Source organism: Phalacrocorax aristotelis, chromosome 1 (assembly GCF_949628215.1).
Source record: "Phalacrocorax aristotelis chromosome 1, bGulAri2.1, whole genome shotgun sequence".
Lineage (NCBI taxonomy): Eukaryota > Metazoa > Chordata > Aves > Suliformes > Phalacrocoracidae > Phalacrocorax > Phalacrocorax aristotelis.
Genome location: NC_134276.1, coordinates 72,911,323 through 72,933,833, shown reverse-complemented (window position 1 = coordinate 72,933,833; position 22,511 = coordinate 72,911,323). Strand labels below are relative to the sequence as shown.

The 22,511-nt window shown below is 40.3% G+C and overlaps 1 protein-coding gene across 15 annotated transcripts in view; it reads right to left on the bottom strand.

Moving 5' to 3' along the window:
• Positions 1 to 22,511, bottom strand: part of INPP4A (inositol polyphosphate-4-phosphatase type I A) — a 130,106-nt gene that overhangs the window by 63,456 nt on the left and 44,139 nt on the right. For 13 of the 15 annotated variants that reach the window (XM_075093171.1, XM_075093263.1, XM_075093199.1 and 10 more), the window contains exon 2: positions 13,242 to 13,301. The exons of the other annotated variants lie outside the window; for them this stretch is intronic. The gene's annotated coding sequence lies outside the window, so the exon portion shown is untranslated. The remainder of the gene's footprint in view (positions 1 to 13,241; positions 13,302 to 22,511) is intronic. 15 annotated transcript variants of the gene reach the window in all.

The window sequence follows — 22,511 nt, the reverse complement described above, 5'->3', positions numbered from 1 at the left end:
CACTGAAGACATAAAACGATCGTCTGCCCACAGTGATATCACTGTGAATCACAGACATCAGTGCAATGCATCTTTGTCAAATAATTATTTTAAAACAGTAAATGTCAAACCTAAACATTTTAACTTTTTGAAGTGAAACAAGCTATAACTACAACAGATTAAATGGGACATCATTAAACTCTTATATCAATAGCTTTTAATCTTTTCTAATTTGAAAACTCCCTGAAAATTTTCCAGAAGAACCCTTTGGTACCACCTAATTTAAAGCTACTGATCATAGGCTTGCTTTCCTGACTCAGTTCCCACCAACTTACTTACATAGTTCATGGACAATTTAAAACCACTAACTTAAACATTGTAAGAACCAATCAGCTATGATTGTCAAGAATAATTTTTGGTTTTTTTTTTTTTTTTTCATTTTACATTGTTTCCATCTGCTCAGAACTACACAAAATATTCACCTAACTTTCTAAATTTTTCCATGTTTGGTCTCAGAAGTAAATTTGTATTTGGAAAGTGTGAGCAAAAGCCTTTCTGGGCATTTTCCAGTTCTGAAAAGGGAAAGTCTATTAATAACTTCTTTATCCAATTAGGGGGAAAAAAAATCAATCTTTTTCAACACAGAAAATAAAAACAAACTAACTGAAACCCCACAGGGCAAGTAGTTCTTTATGAGGTATACAATGACCAAAAAAACCAAACAAGCAATTTGCTAACCCCCAAAAAAGTGAGTTAAAGAAAAATTAGAGCCTGGTATTACCTAGAAGGAATGGCGCCAAGGACCACTGGCTGAAATGCAGGAGAGTAGAACCCAACCCAAGCCCTGTGGATCTTTGAATACTGAAGCAGCAAGAGTGTCAAATCCCTACGAAAGTTCACGCTACTAAAAGATGATGCAGAAACAGTGGTATTAGCATGCATTCAACAAGCACTTTGTTAACTTTTCCATTCTGAACAGCTTTGTGGCTAGGTATCTGAGGGACGGCTCTGTGGTAGTACAGACCCAGATTTTAAGGAGAACTCCAGGTGCAACAAGCTACCAAATTGCATCCTTATCTTGGCTGTGAAATTATCTGAGTGCTAGACAACCTCTGGTGTGCCACTTCTGTTCACAATAATGACTGTGAAAGCCACTGTCACTGTGGCTGTCGAAACAGCCTTTCGAACACTGTTGAAAATACTGTTCTCTACATTTTCGCTGTACAAGTTTTTCTATGGCCTAAACACCACAAGTAGTTTGGCTAATTCAGTGACTGGTACTGTAAACTCCAACCTTACAAATGGATGAGTGTTTTCGGAGATCCAGAGGGGGTGAGAAGGTATAGAAGTTTGACTGTACAGTCAGGTAGAAGATGCAAGAGTTAACATATTTATTAACAATTCAAATTTTAAAATATGACCACTACACAAAAGGAGAGTTTTACTTGCAGTTAAACCGGCATAAAGCAAATGTAATGAAACTGCAGCTATCTTTGCCTTTTACAACTGTAGATAAAATTACATTGCCTGGGAGTGGAACACAATGGCATTCAAATAACTAGTGTTAAAACATATTCTATTTTCCTCCCCAGTGACACCCCCAGGTCATGCCTGGATAAGTGAGAATAGAGTTTGCAAACACTTATCTAAATGGACTTTCCTAATGTGATCTGTTGTATTATAAAAGGACCCTTTAATCTGCCAAGATTACAAATCAGAGTGAAGGAGTCAACACTCTAAAATATACTATGACTTTCTTCTCAGTTCTGGGAAAGCTATGACCATGCTGTACTTGCTGTGTCTGGTTTTCAGGCGCCTTTACAACCACAATCTTTTCAGCTCTCATGTTCAGATTTTCGTTTTTGATCACTCACATGGGAACTAACCTCAGGACAGAAGATATCTTACTCCTTTTGCACTACATAATTTCAAAACCAAAACATTAAGTTACAATATGCTAGTGCAGTCTCTCTAGTGACAGATACACCTGGTCATAGAAGGGATCTTCCCTATTCTGTGAGGCTCCTATTTAGCATACTGATTTTTGTCTAGTCTAATGAAGATGTTTTTAATGGATACCAAGTACTTTTTGGTACTCCTGGGGAAGGCGAAAAGGGAGAGTTTTTAAACAAGACCCAGAAGAGCAGCTCCAGATGACTGGAACTGTGCTGGAAAAGTTACAAGTTACGTTTACTTTAAGACTTGAATAAAAACCATGATAATATTTTTTTTTGTCTGTGCTTGCCTCTTCCCTTTACTGAATAGTAAGACATCCAAGCTTTCAATTACAAACAATCTGGAGTTCCAACAAGTGCATTCTTCCATAAAGTTGAATAAATCTCAACAAACATATATGGTAAAATACACTCATTTCCAATGCTCTGGGTGGCTGTTTTGTCCACAGGGATCCATAACCACTGCTCCCTGAGTGACTTTTGCTCCCAGCGGTGCCTTCTTGAAAAATCAGTCCTCAAGAACTTTTATTTTCCACCTTTCCTCCTTCTGCATCAAATACTATCTAAAAGCATTGCTCTCCCAACTTCCCTTCTCAAAGAAATAAAAGACTGTGTGGCAGCGTTACTTGACTTTATAAGTACTAACTTACAAGCAAACGGGTTATATAAGCAAACGGGTTAACACATATAACCCGTTCTTTGTCTGAGGATAAAATGCACCAACAGGCACCATACAAAACAAAGCTGATTTGTCGTACTTATAAATCCAACGTAGAAAAGGTTTTTCTTCCTGTTATAGTATATGGATTTAAAATCTGATTCATAAAGAAATAAGCCAAAAATATTAAAGTTTGTAAATCAGAAATTAAATGCTACCTTTCAACCTGTTACTGAGTGCTACACGTCTGAAATGTTTACAAAAGACATTTTTTCAGAATTTATCTTCAACAGCCATTTAAGTATACTGTTAAAGAACTCACCCTTGCACTAGCAAATAACTCACCTGTTTGAGACCGCATCAGTTGGCCTAGAATTGACCTAGAATTTTGTATTATCTCCTACCTTATTGTTCAAGAGATTAGAAATTCCCCAAAACTCAAATTTCTCTTTTTACTTAGTTCCTATTTATGTAGCCTATGAACTATAAGAAAATAACAAAGGCGGCAATAACATCTTTTTTCACTAACAAGGAAAACATGAAAAACACTTCTATTGATAAATAACTGCAATTCTATGCCAAGTTTACACATTTGTGGACTCGCATACGAAAATGCTCATAGGCCTTCTGCTACAATGTTCAAAAAACATCACAAAAAATGCCGGAGAACCAAATTAAACTATTATATATATATGCATACACACACACATATACACATGAAATTAGAAAACATGAAACTCCTCTCCCAGCAACCATGGATAGAAGGCGGATTACATTAAAAATTGTTTTGTGCTGCACAATATTGTACTGAGCCAAACAGAATGGCGTCTGATTGTTTATAATCTTTTCTGTATTCCCATTACCGATAGGTTATTACCATGATATTCCAATCACTAATCTGACATGCTTTCAACTTGGTTTTTACCAGTCTTCTTTCCTAAAACTGTTACTTTATTTCTGTAAGGAAGGTGTTAATTTTTTTCCTTTCCTAAAGGTTATTAATCTTCTTCACAGAAAACCACACAGTTCCTGTATTAACTCATGCATTAAAAGAAACAGAATACAGGGAATCCCAGTTACTTCGGGAATAAAGGTGTTGAAAATAATTCAGGAGTGTTTTCCTTTAGTTTCTGTAGCAGTTTAGCTAGAGAAAATTTTCCCCTCTCTAGACTGAAGACAAGAACTTTACCCCACACCTCAAAGCACAATGATGACCTTTAAAAAAGGAAAACCAAAGAAAAGTAGCTCACGCTGGCTCCCTTCCCTCCCACCACCCATTAAAATCACAGCTGGTGCCTTAGCTCAAACAGGTTTAGATTCTGAAGTCAGGCCTTGCTCATCTAGTCCTAACAGTCTTCACTGAAGACTAAGGTACCTATCTGTATTAACAGGCATGTTTTTTAAATGGAGCTGGGCTCACCTTATGGGATGGAATTAACAAAGATGAGACTGCCAGCTAATAACAAACAAATGAAAAAAACAATCTCAAGGTGGACATCTCAAAGTTTATGGAATGAAGCTCCCAACCAAAGTGATGAAAACCCCACTATCCAAGATGTTTCCACGACATTATACCAGACCTGTAGGGTTACATAGCTGGAGTTTCCTCCACACAACCACACAAGAGAAAAACAAGTTTTTCTCTACACCTCCACTTCGAATGTTTGAGAATATTTGGCGGCTGCCTGGGACAGCTCCAAAAATCACCTTATCACAAATCCCAGCAGATTCTCCTAAAGGAAAGTCACCAACGCGAACGTGCACAACCACAGTGAAAGTGCCTCTTGTCAGAAACACCAGATCAATGTTAAAATGTGCCACTCAAAATAACTCTGTGTTAACAGCTAAGCAGCACTTTTTAATTTTTTTTCTTTGCTTGCTCATGTTAACCCGGGCAAAAAGTCAACAATAAAGTACAATTTCAGACAGCTTAATTTTTAAATGCTTTCAAGGAGAGTAAGGGCCTGAGCCACAATACATCTTTTAGACTATCTTTGTGTTCTAGGCATTGCTGGGGTTAAAGCCTATCAGGAGCTGAACTAAGATTATTTTTTTTTTTTAATATGGAAATTACAGAACAATCTTGAACATAAATATTCCCAAATGGATGTATTTTTGTTTCAAAGCAAAATTAGCATAAACATATTTGAGGAAGAAATTAATATTAACTCAGTCATGCTTGCCTACAAACCCCCAAAATTCCTTGGAACATTTTATTTTTAGTTTTTATAGCATATAATCTATCTGAACAGAAAACATACTGTTAAAAGTATCATGACAGAAAGATCCAAGTAAGTTGGAACAAACTTCTCTCTTGTACTGCATACAGTTCGGCAGAAATACAGTTCACACAGACCCTTTTGAATTGTATTTAGAATATTTCATTTTTCATTACTGTTTAAGAATCTGCATGAACAAACCATGAGGATAGTGTTTACCTTGACTAAACACCATGCTGTGAAAAGGTTAAGGAAGGTGTATAGTCTTTGGATGGGATTCACTTCACTGAATTGTACTGAAGTTAAGCAAAATAGGCAGTTTGTTAGAACTGAGTAGAGAGGGATAAGAACCTTCAAAAGGCAATTCTTTGACTTTTAAACAGCTATCTTAAGAGACTATGAAACAGGATTAAATTTGCATTCCAACATCTCATGTTTAATAATGATCTACAACAGTTCTTTGGCAGACCAGGGAAGTACTGCAAACCTGACAATACTCTTGTTTGTCTCTTCATTTGTGCTTATTTCATCCATCCTCATCCCTCCTACTCCCCCCAAAGAATTGTGATAGGAAGGAAAGGTTTGACAGAAATTCCTCTATTTCTTTTTTTTCCTCAATAGAAGCGTGAGATGCCTTTTCCTGAAACTTAAGAGGCGGGAGTCCCTCAGACCTGATTATCTTTTCTCCTCCAGAAACCTCTTCAAGTGACATTCTTCCAGTTTCTCTGGGCATCCTTATAAGTGACAGCCATGCAGGCCCTGAGATGCTCCAAGCGTTGTCTCTCAGGAAGAGGCTTAGACAGATTTTAAAATTAAACCCCCGGTTTGCTAGCCAGAAGAACATGACTTGGAGCTAAATAAAACCTAGAATATAGAAAAAAGGCCAAACCTAAACTGCGACAGATTCTAAATCTAAGGGAGTTGATCATGACTCTAATAAACCTGAACAAGCACTCACACTTTTTCACTCTTATCTTTTCAGTCCTCCCTCCTTGCCACCCATCCTCTCAGACTGCCATTCCAAGCACTGTGCTTTCAACAGAACACCCCCCCTTCCTATTGACAATTCAGTCCATAAACAGTGCTTTTTCTTTACTGTGCAGTCTTCCAAGTAAGGACTGTGAGATCACCACACAATTGTTTTTACCACAATACAATAACGGCTTAGTACCACTATGTAATAATTCATTAGGAAGCAAGGAGCCTTCCTATTCTCTCTTGATATTCTTCTAGGCACTTAAAAACCTCAGAAACACAGGCTAAGCACTTATTAACAAACAAACAACTAGAGAACTAAACATAGCTTTGCCAGAAGTACATTAAAAAGGTTTCTTGCTGTGGTGTTTTCCTCCTGTTATTTTATGGAGAATTTTGCTAAAGAATGACCTGACCAATGTCTTCATAGCGGATAAAGCCACTTAGAGCAACTCAGGATTTGTGGCAGAGCAGAAAGCACATTACTCACCCTTGCTCAAGGAATTCAGTTCCTTTTTGCACCTGGTGCTGGGACAAACCAGCATCTAGGCAAAGGACAGTTCTTCACCAACATACAGTTACAAGTTTAAACATTTGTCAAACTAAGGAGATATCTGGGCAGGGGCTGTCACTGACTCTAAGTACTGCACCCATCATTTGTCACTACAGGCACATCAGGGATCTTCAACCGCAATTTTCACTTTAGAGTAAGCTTTTCTATCCCTAGTCATGAGTTTGCTGCCCAGCAGTCTGCTTCTAAACCTATCTTTGTCACAGGCTAAATGTAACACACCTTTGGCCAGACCTACAAATTCACTTGATGCCTGATTTATCACACAGCTTTCCCAGTGCAGTGCAGGGAAACTGTAAGGCAATACAGCAGATGGTAAGTATCACACTGCATAGGAGTGGATCAAAAAGCACAAGCTGCCAAACAGCCTAAGTCCAAAGAATCCAAGCAATTATTGCCCTTGATAAATCTTTAAGCTCTTCCTTAAACATACATTGAGCATTCTCCTACTGACTACTGTCATATATTATGGGATTATCACTATGCATATCTATGCACGTTAAATATTTTATCCATATGCTAGGTACACACACAGAAACTTCAATCACTAAAAAGTGCATTTATTCAGTCCATGTTATCTTTAAATCATATGTCTGGACACTTCTGTTTCTGTATCATAACCTTCCCACAATACCACCCTGTTACATATGGATTTTCATTAGTTCTCTGATGGACAACAGACATCCTGCTTGTTAGCTATCACCTAGCTGATATCAGCCATATTCCAAAGCTCCCCACGACTCCGGCGGCATAGCTGCACCAATTACATTTCCCATTTTGCTAGTCTTCCTGACATATCCAACAGAGCTGCTTCAGACTGCTCTTGTAACATCATTCCTTTGATCATCCCTGTAGCTCTTTTCTGCTTCTATTACTGAACTGAAGTTTCCTGGATGTTGCAAGAAGTGTTGCACACTTATTCCAGATCCTTGCCCAGATGCACCCAGCTGAGAGGCTCTCCCTCAATGAGAAATACCTCTCCTGACACTTCCCTGGATCCCATCCATCATTTTCATGATGGTATCAAATAGACAGACTGGAGACAAACTCGAAGCCACTCACCCTCACATAGGCCTTTCTCCTTCGAAGTCTTCCACTGTTCAACTCCCTGTTCATATGAAAAGTTGTTGCATTACTTCCTACGCTGAGGCTGCAGCACCATCCAATTTAAGGCATTCAGCACAGATGCCAGAGTCAGGTGCCTAGGCTCTAACAGTCAAGAAAGGCAGGAGTCCAGTGCCTAATTAAAAATCTGCCTCTTTCCACTGATTATATAAGAGCTTAGACAGCTAATTTTGACATCAAGGTTAAACTCAGTAAGTTCCTGCCGGTGTGTGGCCTGACACGTTGCTGTGTTGAATTCCATCCCTTTAGTATTACCTAATTGTAAAAGTAACTGTATAGTCATTCCATCTAAAACCACATGCAGGAAATTAATGTCCTCCTCCCATCAGTAAGTATCAACAGCCTGCTTTCAATACGACAACAAAATCATTAAAAAAAAAAAAAACAAAACCAAAAAATCTCAAGAAAACTAAACAAGTCAACTCCCACAGAATAATTCATCTCACATATCTACCTCCTGTTGTCTCCTCTTGTGCCAGTTCTTTGCCTGAGTTCATTGGTTTTACACTAACCTAATCCTCCTCCACCTTGAACAGTAATTTTGGATCAGCACCATGTTAAATGGTTCAGTAGAATCCAGAGAGACCAGATCCAGCACTTTTTTCCTTTTTCTAGAAACCTACTTTCTTATTAAAAAAAGATACTAGGTCAGTCTGACATGACTTGTCTTGGCAAAATAGATCGTGTTTCATCCTGCTTCCACTCAACTCCTGTGTCTTTAATTATTAATTCCTTAAAAAAAAATTTCTAAGGCTATTAAGGTCAAATTAACAAGCCTGAAGTTGCCTAGATCACATTTTCCATTTCCTTAGAAATATATACAATGTTCAATAGTATCAAGTAATAAAAATCCTGTAAAAAAAATCTTAGTAACAGATCTATATTTTAATCACACATAAAAAAAGGTACCTTTGAGAAATTCCCAATTTGGGAATTACCTATAAAGCAACTTAAAAAGTCACTCTGACAGCCAGAAACTCTGCTTTTAAAATATGAGAGATGCGAAACCTGAATGCTGCTTCTGAGATTACAAAAAGCTATGTGAAATGATGAGTAAAATACCTAAGACTTCCTGAAAGCTCCAGACAGCCCAAAATCAGAAGATATACAGCAAGATATAGCTAGGCCCTTGTTTAACTTGATATGGGAAATCCCAGGGCAAATCTGAGGTGCTTCTGGGCTCTGCGTTACCCAAGTTTCAAGGGCTGCACAGTACCTTAAATTCCCACCATTCAGTACGATTTCTTCTATTCACAAACTGCTGAATATGTTCATGCAGACTTTCCGAGTTGTTGGGTCACTACATGTTGGCGTGCTACGTCTGCAAAAGTTTTTGTGCTGAGGTATGATTTTCTTGATAAAATGTAAAGGCTTTTTGAAAAGATAAATACATTACCCAGTCAAGAAAACTGTTCAATAGGATGCAAGAACCTTTTGTCTCTTTTCCTTTTCTTGTTGTTTTAGCACTTTTGTACCTCTATCTGCTTGCCATACACATGCAAAAAATTTGCAAAAAAATACCTTAAGAGCACATAAAACATTCCCTTAGTCTGCAATTTTAAGCTCTTTTTTTTTTTTTGTCCCAAATTGGCATTTCTATGCCTTGAGCTGAAAGTAATCATCTTGTTAAAAGGTGATATTTGTGTATGTTGCCTCCTTCAGACAAATTGGGCCTGAATTTTAAGACACCTACTTATTGATTCATTCTTCAAACAGTAGAAGTGTGAGTTGTGCATCCTGGTGCTTTAGAAGCAGGTTTGTAGCTGTCTGTACATGTCACACAATGTTCAAAACAGGCAGCCAGTTAAGATTCCTTCTGAATATCATAGCTAAAAACTTCTACTTGGGCTCTGCTTATATTAACACTTTTGGGCACCTCAATAAACTCTGGTTCAGCAAGGCAACTCAGCTTAGGGACAGCACATGAGCACATGCCTAACTATGAGCAGAAAAGAACAGACAAGTTAAGATTTCTCCTGATGTAGACTTTAAGACTGACCTGACTTCCTGGGAGACCTGAGATGACTGAGTTAAGATTAAAGGTACGTATTTGAAAATTTGACCTCAGGTGTTTAAAGCCTATCTGCCTTGCCCTCACAAAAGTTATGAAAAATCATGCATCAAATCTACAGATTACTAGGAGCCTTTCTGCTATTTATTCTGCAGAGACTAGCATGCTAGCCGTGCCCCGGTCTGTGGCATACTATTGAGGCAGACTTTTGCCTTTCATTACAGTGCTTCAAGCTATTGTATTCCACCAAGCCTTAGAGGCCAAACCGAGAGTTGGCAAGCATTTGTACTGCACAGTCAGACCTTTTGACATACGGAGGTCTGGACTTGAGGACCCAGAGGGTCACTTCTATCTTATTTTCCTAGCTATATGGAAAATACCACTGGAAGTAGGAAATGATTCATATGCAAAGTTTCCAAGAATGAAAGTAGAAAGGTAGGCAGCTAATCTTGAGGGCTGATGTAGATGGTTTGGATTAAGTGTTTATCCTCTCAGTATGTTTTAGTGAAACAATTATTCCTGAAATCTTCCTAATGAATCTATGGTAGTTCATCTATATATCTCCCAAGGATAATGCTGAGATTATTAATAACAACTAGGTGCTGGGCATTTTGTAGTTTAAACACTGTAACAGCTTTATAATTAAAATGCAAACACAGGAGTAAAATGAATATGTTATTGAACTGAATGTAAGCTTGGACAGGATAATGCTCCAAACACTTTAAATGCCTTGGTGTAAGAGCAGCATTTAATTCCAGAAAACACTTAATTTCTATTTGTGCTTGTGCAAAACATAATGTAGGGTAAACACTTGTAAAAAGGGACAGAAGTCATCATAGTAAAGAAGCAAAGTAATAAGCCACAGGTCTTTGCTGTCTCCAGACACTTAAAACATCTGAAATTCTGCTGCTGCCTCTCCCTGGCTCTGTGCTCTCTACAGCTGTTCTCATTAGCAATGTATCATCACGTCCTCTTACCCTTCTTTCTGTGCCTCTCCCTGCATTTAGGCTCTACTCAATCTGATTATACCTTCATTTAAGAGACTTGGTCCTTCATCTCTTTCTTCACTGCAGAATGCATGGTTAACTCTGCAGACTAGAATCAACAGAATCAGAAAAATACCTAATGTAATATAGAATGTTACTGAAAGGCCAAGTGCCTCATATTACACGATAACTGCACATGTAGTTACTGCCATTACACATACCAATTTGGCATGGTGCACACAATTGATCTAGCACTAACAAGAGGATGGTGAATATGATGGTCTAAGAAGCAGGATCACTGCACATTTAACACAGCCATGCATTCACATGCGGCCTGGTCTGCATTTTAATATACTTTACAAACTGGCAAAAGGGAAAAACAAGAGGGGAAAGAACAAAGTAGCAAATGCCAGTTTTTGTTATAAAACAAACTGTAAAAGCAGAGAGTAAACTTGCAGTAAAACTAACAACACTCATAAAGCTGCTTGCTGTGCTAATAACAATTTCCTCTCCTTAGTCGGTCACTCACACAGTTTGTCTATCACCTATAGGAGTATGTGCTTTAGCAGGGCATGTTTTCTGGAGATGTCACCCAGAGAACTGACTAAGAGAAAGCAGGGACTGCTACTTAAAAAGGGTGCCACTGGAGATAAACTCTGTTTTATACACACACATTAAGGAGCCTCAATCAAAAAAGCTTTACATATGTAACAATGAGTTTGACTTTTAATGAAGAAGCCACTAAATCTAAATCAGTTGAAAGAAAATACCCACCAAAATAACGAGCAAGCAGGCAAACAGAAGTGGGTGGCATTCTCTTTTATTTCTTCCCTCTTTTCTCTGCAGATCTCATCTAATACAAAGCTTCAAATGAATACTGGGATCTGCCTGTATGGAGTTGACTGCACAGCCGGAGCCATTTTTGAGAAACACCTAATTAGGATGATATGCTGTCCTTGTAGGGGAGCCCCAAATGCTGGGTTTTCCCTCTATTGTTATGGATTTCTTTAAAAGCGTGGAGATAGACCACAGGGGAGAAGACATAGCTGTCTGGGGAAAGACAGACAACTCTTTTTCCGTTTCTTCAGCAAGAAGCAGCCCTGAACTGGATGGAGATGCAGGATTGCCCCAGGCATATCTTTTCCAATGCAGACAATGATTAATAGAAGAAAGAAAGATGGTATGAAGGAGTAGTATTACTGCAGTTCCTTTTAAGTCACAGTAAAGCTAGCTAAGGGTTTGGCAATGCTTATTTGCTGCTGGCAACTTCATCCCTGCCTTCTTGGGACCAAGAAAGATCTGTAAGTGCATGCCTGATTCCAAAGTTATTCCTCACTGAACAGTTCAAGATGGTGAAAGGAAAAAATTACACATAAGCCCCTGGAGCATCCCATTGCGCACTGCATTCCATTCTGCCCCAGTTAACTAACCCAGTCCATGGTATTGACCGCTTGCTTTAATTCCAGATGTAGGCACAACTGTGGTAACATACCTCTTTCAACTTTTCAGTAATTGATCCTCAGTCTGCATTAAGACACACATCTGATACAAGAAAAGCAATGCTGCATGAGAAAGTGCATTTGCTGACTCTGTCGGCTTGAGCTTACAAATGAGCTTGTTCTCTCTTAGCAGGAGTTGGGGAAAAAATTCTCTACTGTTCACCACTGACTCAACTCCACCATTCATTCTTCACTGAACTCTGTAAAAGGGCACTGAGGACAATACATCAGAGATGAGGAGATGGAGGGTGCCCCCTCAACTTCTGCACATGATTACACACGTGACGGTGAGTATCACATGTGACCATGAGCATCACGTTTCACCTCTCGCTACCTCCTAGTCCCAGACCAGCAAAACATCCTGCCTCTACCAGAAGACTCATTTGATTGGCGTCTGCTTCATACTGCCTTGCAGTTATGGGCATATCCCACACATCACCAGCACTTGTGCCACAACTTCTCTTACGCTGAAATCCCAGAAGCCAGGTGCAGCTGCTCCAGCCCAAAGGAAGCAAGAGGAGTCCTATGGCTGAACTTTGCTTGGAAATGAGTGGGCAAGAGTCTTCTCACAAGAGTCTGCTACTAACAGGAACCCCACCAAGACACACATTCACCTCTCAGGCCTAGTAATGTGACCACCAGCCTCTGCTCCCTGCCACGTCACAGAACATAAAGTAGCTTTTTCACTGTGGAGGAGTAAACACTTGACAAATGTTTGTGAAGTGCCCAGCAGGATTCAGTTCCCATCCTGAAGGATATTGCTCTATGCTACAGCAATATTCAATGACGACAAAGGCAGATCTGCCTTTGTTGTCATCTTTGTTGACCCAGGATGGGCAGGGAGGAAAATTAAAGAACCACCAGTTTGTTCTTATGGTGGAAACAGGTGACAAATATTGGCCTTTCAGCATAGGCTGTACTGTAAATCTCACACATTTCCAGAAACACATAATTTGTTCAAAGATTAATAAATCATACACTCACTAGCTAATGACCTGCCTGAGTTTTTGTGGACAGCGCACCCAATGATAACAGAAAACCTCTGGCAAATTAAATTAATTACCCACAGTACAAAACATAGGGTAAGCATGCCACTGATACCAGAACTCAGGATCTTGTCAGGACTCCGTTATTTCTGAGGCTGAAGTTCCTTTTGGTTTGTCTGCCTCTAATTTTTTTCATCTTTGAACCTTTGCATTCAGTGTCCACAGATTTTCACACATTATGATGGCAATCACTGAAAAATCACTGAAATTATATTACCTTACTCCATCTTTCACAGATGAAATTTGGCATGTGCACCCAGTTCTTTTTTAATGAAGTCTGAAAGACACAAAAAGGACAAAGTGTTTCTAACTGAATGGATCCAAATAAACAGGATACTAACATAGGAAATAAAATTTTGGGGGAAAGCAATAAATATAGGAACAATTAAAAAAACAATCACTAAAAACATGTTAAAAAATGCAGAGTGTTAACATTTTATAACTTAGCTTTTTTACCATTTGAAACAGAATCTGGAATGTGGATCAGTACTGAGGAAAGAGAACAAAAAGCTGAAAGACAAATTTCAGAATCAGGTACTGTTACTGTAAAATTTACACTTAGGGACTGTGATACATATCTCCCTTCTACTATATTAATGAAAATACAATGCATTTAACTAAAATGACTTTTCTATTAAGTATGTAAAAGACTCAATGCAGTTACGGTAAAAGAAGCTCAATAAAATAGCTACTTCACGTCACCAGCAACAACCGAGCTCTCCCAGCATAGCTTCTCAATGCAGCTACCTTGTCCCATCTGCTCATTCCAGCTGCAGTCAGTGCTGGGGTCACCACACGGCACTGCATCTACTTCACCAAGAGGATGGTCCGCAAAACAGAAATGCTAACAACTGAACCCAGCCCCCCAAGCAACTTTTACTTCCTGCAGGTCCACACTGAATTCTGATGCTGCTGGCAGAGAGATTCAAGAGTTTCATTTCTTGCTGCCAACACCCACAGCTCTTCCACTGTGAGAAGTAATGTACTGTCCTTGGCCATACCAACACCATTCACCACTCCTAAGCAACAGGCGTCTTAATGTGGGTTTTTTTCCCCTTTAAGAAGTATAATCAAGACATTTCCTACCATGTTTTATCGCCTAAATCAATCAGTTCAGAATCCTTATCCAAGTTCATTGTCAAACAGATACACAATCCATGTGGTAGGAAAGTAAGGCAGCTAGACTTGAAAGTTAACTTTAACCTTAGAAAGCCTAGGCTCCCTCTATAGCCAGGCAAATCCAACATCTACACCGCTTAATCTACCAGCTGTTAGGGTCAGTCCCTGAGCGAGGCCCTGAGGTGCAGGGGAGGCTCCCCATCACACTGCCCTGGGCTGCTTCTGTTCTGCCCAACACAGTTGTCACGCAGTGCCTTAATAATTCACCCATGGTCTCTCCTCAGCCCCTACAGTGATCTGAAGACATTATTTTGTGAGAGTACTGTTCTGAATTTTCAGGTTGACAGTTTCCGAAATGATGCAAAAGCTGTGTTGGAACCCAACAGAATGGTGCTTTAGAGTGATAAACTAGGAGCAGGTGCCTCGCACCCTGGCAAGATGGCAGCTGGGGTGTTGGGTAGAGCAAAACCTGCTGGGATGGAGAGCAAGACGAGGTCCATAGGCAAACCTGGCACAGTGCTGTCCATATGGGGAGCAGCCCATGGCGTAAATTATTTCTACCAACTCACTCACTCCAGAAGCAAACCCAGAAGTAACACAGTATAAAAAAGCAGTGGATCAGGATGAGGGAGCAAACTGGAGAGCAAAGTGCAGATTAATCTGATGGGAAATGACCTGGGCTACAGGACAGTCCAAGAAAGCAGCCAGTTCAAAACTCTAGCTCAGTCTTTTACCTCAAAGGCAAGAAAGAGACAGGCTTCCTCTAACGCAGTCCTACTGAAGTTACTCTCTCCTGCTATAGCCCAGACACAACCAGATGATTCAGATATATCCTTTTTTTTTTCTTCTTTTTTTTCTAATGACATGAAAATCCTGTCAGAATGAAGAATTTATGTGAATCCATGCAAGCTAGCTGCATGATTGCCCCTTTGAAGCATCACAGCATTTTGCAGGCTGAGACATTACAGAAGAACAGAAGCCAAACCCAGCAAAGCAACACTACTGTGTTCAGCACACTCTGCTGAATGATTACTCCACTGCACATCTCTTTCCGAGAGAGAATCCGTTCCTCAGCAAGAGGTAGTGGAATCTGACTTTACAGAATAAGTCAGGCTGGAAAGGATAGTCCAGCTTTCTGCTCCAAGCAGGGTCATCTCTCAGCTCAGACAAGGTTGCTCAGGGCTTTATCCAGTTGGGTCTTAAAAAACTCCAAGGATGGACACTGTTCAAGCTCTCTCAGCACACTGTTGCACTGCTGGACTACCTGTTGTTACAGGTGCCACTGGAACGAGTAGTACAGTTATTTCATGTTTCCAAAAGCATTACGGAAGGAAGACAATAATTTATAAGCACTTGCTTACTGCACAACTGATGCACCACACAAATTGATCTTCCAGCTTCACACCTTCACCTGTCAATTTACACTCAGAATTATAGAACAAAGACATTAACTGTGTACCTGGGAGTTAGCAAATAGCTCCATGGATCAAATTTTTTATCATAAGGACAAAACAAAAGCTCTTCAACTAATATGTTCTCCAGGACAAGAACAAGTATGATTTTTAACTGGAAATATCTGCCAGTTTTTGCTACAACAGTGCATGTTAGAAATCTTTAACCATGGTACCACAGAACTGTGACAAGGCAGCACGTTCCTATGTGGAGAAGATACTTCTCTAGTAAAATATATAGATGGGGAAAAATATATAAATATATACAGCAGGATTAAGAAAGCTAAAACTTTAATTCACAGAAAAATATACTGATCAGTTTAAGCAGTTCTACTGCTTAAAACATTAAAGTCAGGGAAGATTCATACATAAAGCAAACAGTGTTCAGATTTGCAATGCAGTAGTTAAGATGCAATTCATCAGTTTACACTGCTGTATGTAAATATTAGGAAAATCAAAACTATCAAGAAGAACCCGGACTGAAGTAAAAGAAATAAGATGAAGTTACAAAGCACTAAGACAAAACAACACACTACAGACTAAGAGGAACTTCCACTACAAATTGGGAGTTTATCAGTTGAGAAAAAAATAAGAAGGAAAACCTCAGTGTCAGACAATGCAGCCACAAAAACAGCAAATACGGTGTTAGGGTGTACCAGACAATGTGCTCTTGTCACTACAAAAAACAACGAGACTGAGTCAGGAACAAACACTGCCCACCTCAGTTTGTAACATGGGTAGAGAAAGGTTTATGAGGACAATGAAGAGTCAACCTCCCCAGAGCAGACCAAAAACTTGTTAAGCTTGGCAAAGTGGAGGCTGAGATGAGTTACAATTTGCTCTCCAGAAATACATGACAAGAGCTAAACACCAAAGAGGTGCAAAAAGCATTAAGATAAATAGGATGCTAAAAAAATAACTAATCTAACTGGAATAACAGCAACCAAGAAAGCTAGTTTAGCCAAGGAAAAACTTGGTTTCCATATAAAAGGAGCATTATGTCACTGTTAAGACTAGATTCAACAGCTCAGGAAACTCCATCCAGCCCTATACTTCTATGCACGCATCAGCAGAGCATCTAAAATTTCTGTCAAAATTATAGCTCTTTGCAGAAGCAGCCTAAAGGCAGCTCAAGTTTTCTTCTCTTTTCATTGTCCAAGGCAAAGGCAGAACAAACTTGAAGTTCTCTTCTATGACTGTCAGTTCAGATGAGAAGTTACAAAGCGTTTTACTTACTCTGGCTTTTGGAGAGTTCCTCAGTGAGGACAGAGACATCTGACATTATGTGGAGATCTTTTCAGGGTTAAATGTAATATCCAATATGTTTTGGCAAAGTCTTTTAAAATAATTTCTACTTTGGAACTTTGTGTGCCTGCACTGAATTTACCAATTTGGTAGCCTTTGTAACTTCAACTGTATTTATTTAGCATAGTTATTTTTTCTTTTTCCATTCTAAAAGCAGGACACGTACTGTGAAAGCTCCTAGACACCGCGAAAGCTACTCACAAAGCCAGTCACAGCTAGCCACAGTCACAAGATCAAGGGCTGATACAATGGACCTGCTACATTATAATCCTGTAATATACTGTACCACCATTCACCTTCAGGACATTTAATATAAATACTTAAATCTGTCAGTATTTATTTAACTTAAAATGAAGAAATGAAAATGGCAGAGATGATAAAGGAATCTAAAAATCGTATTTATGATACAATGACAAAAAATTACTAGTTCTGTGGCCACAGGCAAATCCCTTTTATCTCTGAATTTTGTCTGCAAAATAGAGGCAACGTGACCTAGTAACTACATCGAGTTTCTCTTCTGGCAAGTTATATTCGTACCTTGCTCGCTACCGTCAGGAAGTCACACCCATTTTGCAGAGCAACACTGGAAATCACACATTATAGTGTGACATGTTTTAAAATCAGTCCATCAGTGAGTTTTTTAGAAAAATACTGCAACTTCTGCAGAGAAGGCAAATCCTACCTTGTGATCTCCCAGCGAGTTCTGACCTCGCACAGGTGCCCTACTCTCCACCCCATTCTAAAAGCAACTTTGGTTCTTCAACTGCATTTCTAGAGTCTGCCTGTAAGTTCTCCTCTTTGACACAACCACATTTTTTTAATTGCACTCCAATGCTGTTGTGCTTTGGTACCCGATTAAGAACCACTGAAGTACTAGCCTTAGCCATAACAACTAAACTGAACATCAGTAGTACATGCCCAGGTAGTACACCCAGAGAATCCAATGTCACTTGCATATCAAAGATTCTAACTGAGTGCCGACTCAAGCCCCTCTTTCTCACAGTTGTACAGTTTTTAAATTACATTGTCTTGTAATAGCAGTAAGACCACGGCAGAGTGTGGTAATGCACTACTGCAGACCACACCAAAGCAGCAGCTTCTTGACATGTTGTGCCTCTGGCCTTCTGCATTAAGAAATGATGATGGTAGAAAAAAAGATTCTTCACAGACTGCAGTGTATTTTTGCTTAATTAAAGCCACATAGAAATGGTTTTGCAATCGACTGATGATGGCAGTTCAAGCCTTAGTGCTTGCTGCCAGACTTTAAAAGCCATTCAGATTATTCTCTGAAGGAAATTACAGATACTGAGATTTTTATCCCCCCAGTCGCTTGGTACTTGCAACCAGGGTTACCACACAAACTGAGGAGAACACCAGTTCTCAATTAAATCTGCCACACCATTATTCCTAAATACTGCAGAAAGTGAAGTACATGACACCATTGCCTGTAGAGAAACCTGGAAGTGTGATAAAAAACAAACATAAAAACCCAGGGCGTATATATGGTCCTATTGAAAAAGCCCTCACTTTCTCCTCCTCCCTACCTTCTTTCCTCTTTCTCACTTACTGGAGAGCACCTAAATTACTCCAGGGAGGAACTAACCCTTTCCTTTGCAATTAAATGTGTTGTCAACATCTCTGAAGCGCACCTGCAACCCATGACACCAGGTGTGATTTTGTCCATTAGTTAAACAGCGAAAAATAGAGTTACTTTGCCTGGAGGCTAGCTTTGATAGCTTTTATTGAGGCACAGTCCACCAGCCATACTATTCCCATGAGAGTTGAGCCAACCTATGCTACCACCTCCCATTGCTTGTCCTTGCTTTACCCCTCCTCCTATCTGTCAGCAAAACTGCACATGTTGGTACAACCTAAATGTCTTTAAAAAAATACCAAACCCAAAAAACCTAGAATATTTGGACAGAAAAAAAAGAGCAAAAGAGAACAGTTTGCAAAAGGTAGAATTTAAACCAAAGCACTTTGACAGAACAAAGCTGGGGAAGGACTATATTTGCTGTTTATGCTGGTAAATTTGAGGAGCAGGAACCTCTGCAGCAGACAAGCAGCTGAGGATGAACCACATGACAGTAGAGCTGCAAACAAATGCTCATTCAAAGCAAGTTGTCAGGCCAAGGTAGCTCAGATGACATTTCCTGTAAAGGCTCAAGTTTGTAATAATCAGCCTACAAACCCAGGTAGCACATTCTTTTTCTAGGTCATAGTTATGACCCCTACTACAAACCTCAAGCACACAGAAGGTAAAATATACTGTGCATCCTGCACTCTCTGCATCTCTGTCTGGTCTTCTCATTTGCCTTGCGGCAAATAAAATGCAGTGTTCTTTAAAATCTTAAATACAAACGAACTATGTACGATTTCCTGAAGTCTTTCCTCGTAGTCTCCATTTTGAAATACCAATCTTCAGGATTTTAAAGAACATAAACTCTCTTTGTTCTGAGCCAATTATTATTGCGATCAGTGTGGCAACTCTTTCCACAGTACTAACTTACACAAGACGCTATCACCATCATATCAAAATACGCCTTACAGGAAAAGAGGAAACTTGTCTTGTCTTGATCTGACTTCCCCAGAATTATTTCAGATTTGCTTGCATTATGTATGCAACCTGTACTTTCACAACATTAATGTTTCAGCTACTTTCAGCTCCCACTTGGGAAGAAGTAAAACACACATCTGTGACTGTATCTATATCACTGTTTGCAGCAGTGCTTTAGCATTCCTAACGCTAGGCTGTGTTCCTGAGTGAATCACAACTTCTTCTCAGGCAGAAACAGAGTCACAATTTATCTTGCTCTGCACCTGACTTTCATGGAAAGAAAGTGCATGCCAATACCTCCCCAGGTTGAACAAACATGGAGCCAGAACCCACAGCATGCCCTGACATTAGGTCTGTTCCTCAACGTCATCACATACACACCTCCACAAGTCAGTCTAGCTAAAGGGTGCTGTCCTGCAAAATGGGAAGCAAGGCAAAGATTACAAAATACACTCTAAAGGTCAAACCAGTTTGCACAAGTGGATATTGTATTTCACATTATATTTCAGATATTAAACAGAAGCCCCAGTTTGCTATTACAGGCATGATCAATCCAACCATTTATTATGTGCTTCTGCAGAAGAGATGAGGTGTACTAAGAACACCAGACCATGGTGAATCAGCCTGAAGAGTTTTGTAATATTGTTGACAGTAAATGAATGGTGCCCAGTACCTAAAATTAGTGTCACAGCTGGAAGGCTGTGCTGCCATCCAACAAGACCTGGACAGGCTGGAGAGCTGGGCCAAGGGGAACCTCATGAAATTCAACAGGAGCAAGTGCAAGGTCCTGCACCTGGGGAGGAACCCCACGCACCAGGACAGGCTGGGGGGTGACCTGCTGGAAAGAAGCTCTGTTGAGAAGGACCTGGGAGTGCTGGTGCACAGCAGGCTGACCCTGAGCCAGCACTGTGCCCTTGTGGCCAAGAAGGCAAACGGTATCCTGGGCTGCATTAACAGGAGTGTGGCCAGCAGGTCAAGGGAGGTTATCCTCCCCCTCTACTCCACCCCAGTGAGGCCACATCTGGAGTACTGTGTCCAGTTCTGGGCCCCCCAGTTTAAGAAGGACAGGGGACTGCTTGAGCAAGTCCAGTGGAGAGCTAGCAAGACGATCAGGGGACTGGAGCATCTCCCTTATGAGGAAAGGCTGAGAGACCTGGGTTTGCTCAGCCTGGACAAGAGAAGACTGTGGAGGGATCTCATCAATGCTTATAAATACTTGCAGGGTGAGTGTCAAGACGATGGGTCTAGACTCTTTTCAGTGGTGCCCAACGACGGGACAAGGGGCAATGGGCACAAGTTGGAACACAGGAAGTTCCACCTAAACATGAGACAAAACTTCTTTCCTGTGAGGGTGCCAGCGCAGTGGCACAGGCTGCCCAGGGAGGTTGTGGAGTCTCCTTCCCTGGAGACATTCAAAACCCACCTGGACGCGTTCCTGTGCCCCCTGCTCTGGGTGTGCCTGCTCAAGCAGGGGGGTTGGATGAGATGATCTTCAGAGGTCCCTTCCAACCCCTACTGTTCTGTGATTTTGTCAAAGTAGGACATGTTTTTCTTATCTACTAAATGCCCACATACCTGTCTCTTTTTTTTATTACAGGAGGCTATGCTTTTAGGATAAATAATATTATTAAACATCCAAGTAGCAATGGGTGGAAATTACCTCCATGTAGTGTAACCAAAGGGTAATTTTCTGAGGGTGTTCAGTTTTACACAAATCCCTGAGATGTCATCAGTAAGATGGGTTTTCCTTCTAGGGTAATCCATTGCACTGACCTTGTCATGCAGATATATTTTATGGACCGATAAATGCAACTTCAGACCTGATGCAAATTGGAACATTGGGCACTCCAGTCGTGAAATGAGCAGCACAATATGGGGAAATCCAGACTGTGCTATTAATTTTTGCATACAAATAGTCACATATTTGCTGTGAAGACATTGTTTTCTTGGGTCCCAGAAATATGAATCACAGAAAAATGGGGGAAAAAAGTGCAAGTTGTAGGGAAGTTGCAAAAGTTGTAGAGAAGTTGGGAAAGATGTCATACTTAAAGAAATTAAAAAGCTGCAAAATAGTACACTCTCCAGCAGCTACCACAGCCCTCCCAAATGCCTGTTTGCCACCTCCCTTCTTTCTCTTTAAAGTCTTTTAGAGGTTTGCAAATGTTGTTAGTGACAAGTAAGTGCAGTGCTAGGAAGGAACTACTGTTCCTATTTATCCTGGATATCTTGCTCATGACAGGAAGGGGTATCAAATCTTAACACAAATTGAGTGAAATTACTAGCAAGTTCTTGTCTGCTACTTATCACAAATATCAGCTAAGCAGATCTTCACACTGATAAATGTTCTGCCCTCCATTTGTCTGTCTGCTAAATTTTATGTAAAACTGGTATTTAGAGACACCCCTGGTTTTTAAAGAGACAATTGTTACATGTGCCAAATTGTTTCTAGCCCTCAATAAAATATTACCAGTGGCCCCTTGTGACATTTTCTGACTTTCCATGAAATCAAAGGCTGTGGGGATGTTTACATATCTGAAATATAAATCCCACTAATGAGCACAGAAAAGAACATTCAGTTCTTCTTGAGCTATTAGGAAATACTTGCTTCCCACAAAAAAGGCAAAGCATTTACAAGGTAGTCAAAATTCAGACACCATGGGTGTTGAAGCCAAGCCCCTCCCTTCCTCAGTTCTCACACACAAACACGCGCGCGCACACGCTGGCAGCCTCCTGTCACTTCCAAGCACAAAAGCAGCCGCTTCCTTCAAGCACTTCCTGTGCAAATGGAAGTTTATCCTTCCATGTAGCCAGTGAGGCCCCCGCTCCCACTGCTCTCTGTAGCCTGAAGGTGCTCGACCCCTGCCACTACCCCAATGCACTGAAATGACATGGTGTCTTCAAAAGGATCCTGTGAGGCATCTTATTCAAGGGGGAAAGCAAAACACACCGACTGCCCCATGCAAACTGCCAGCACCTCCGCCTCCCTCTCTGTGGCACAGAGCAGCTGGCAGAAATGGGGCTTTCATGGCAGAAGGGGAGGAGAAGGCAGCTGGAT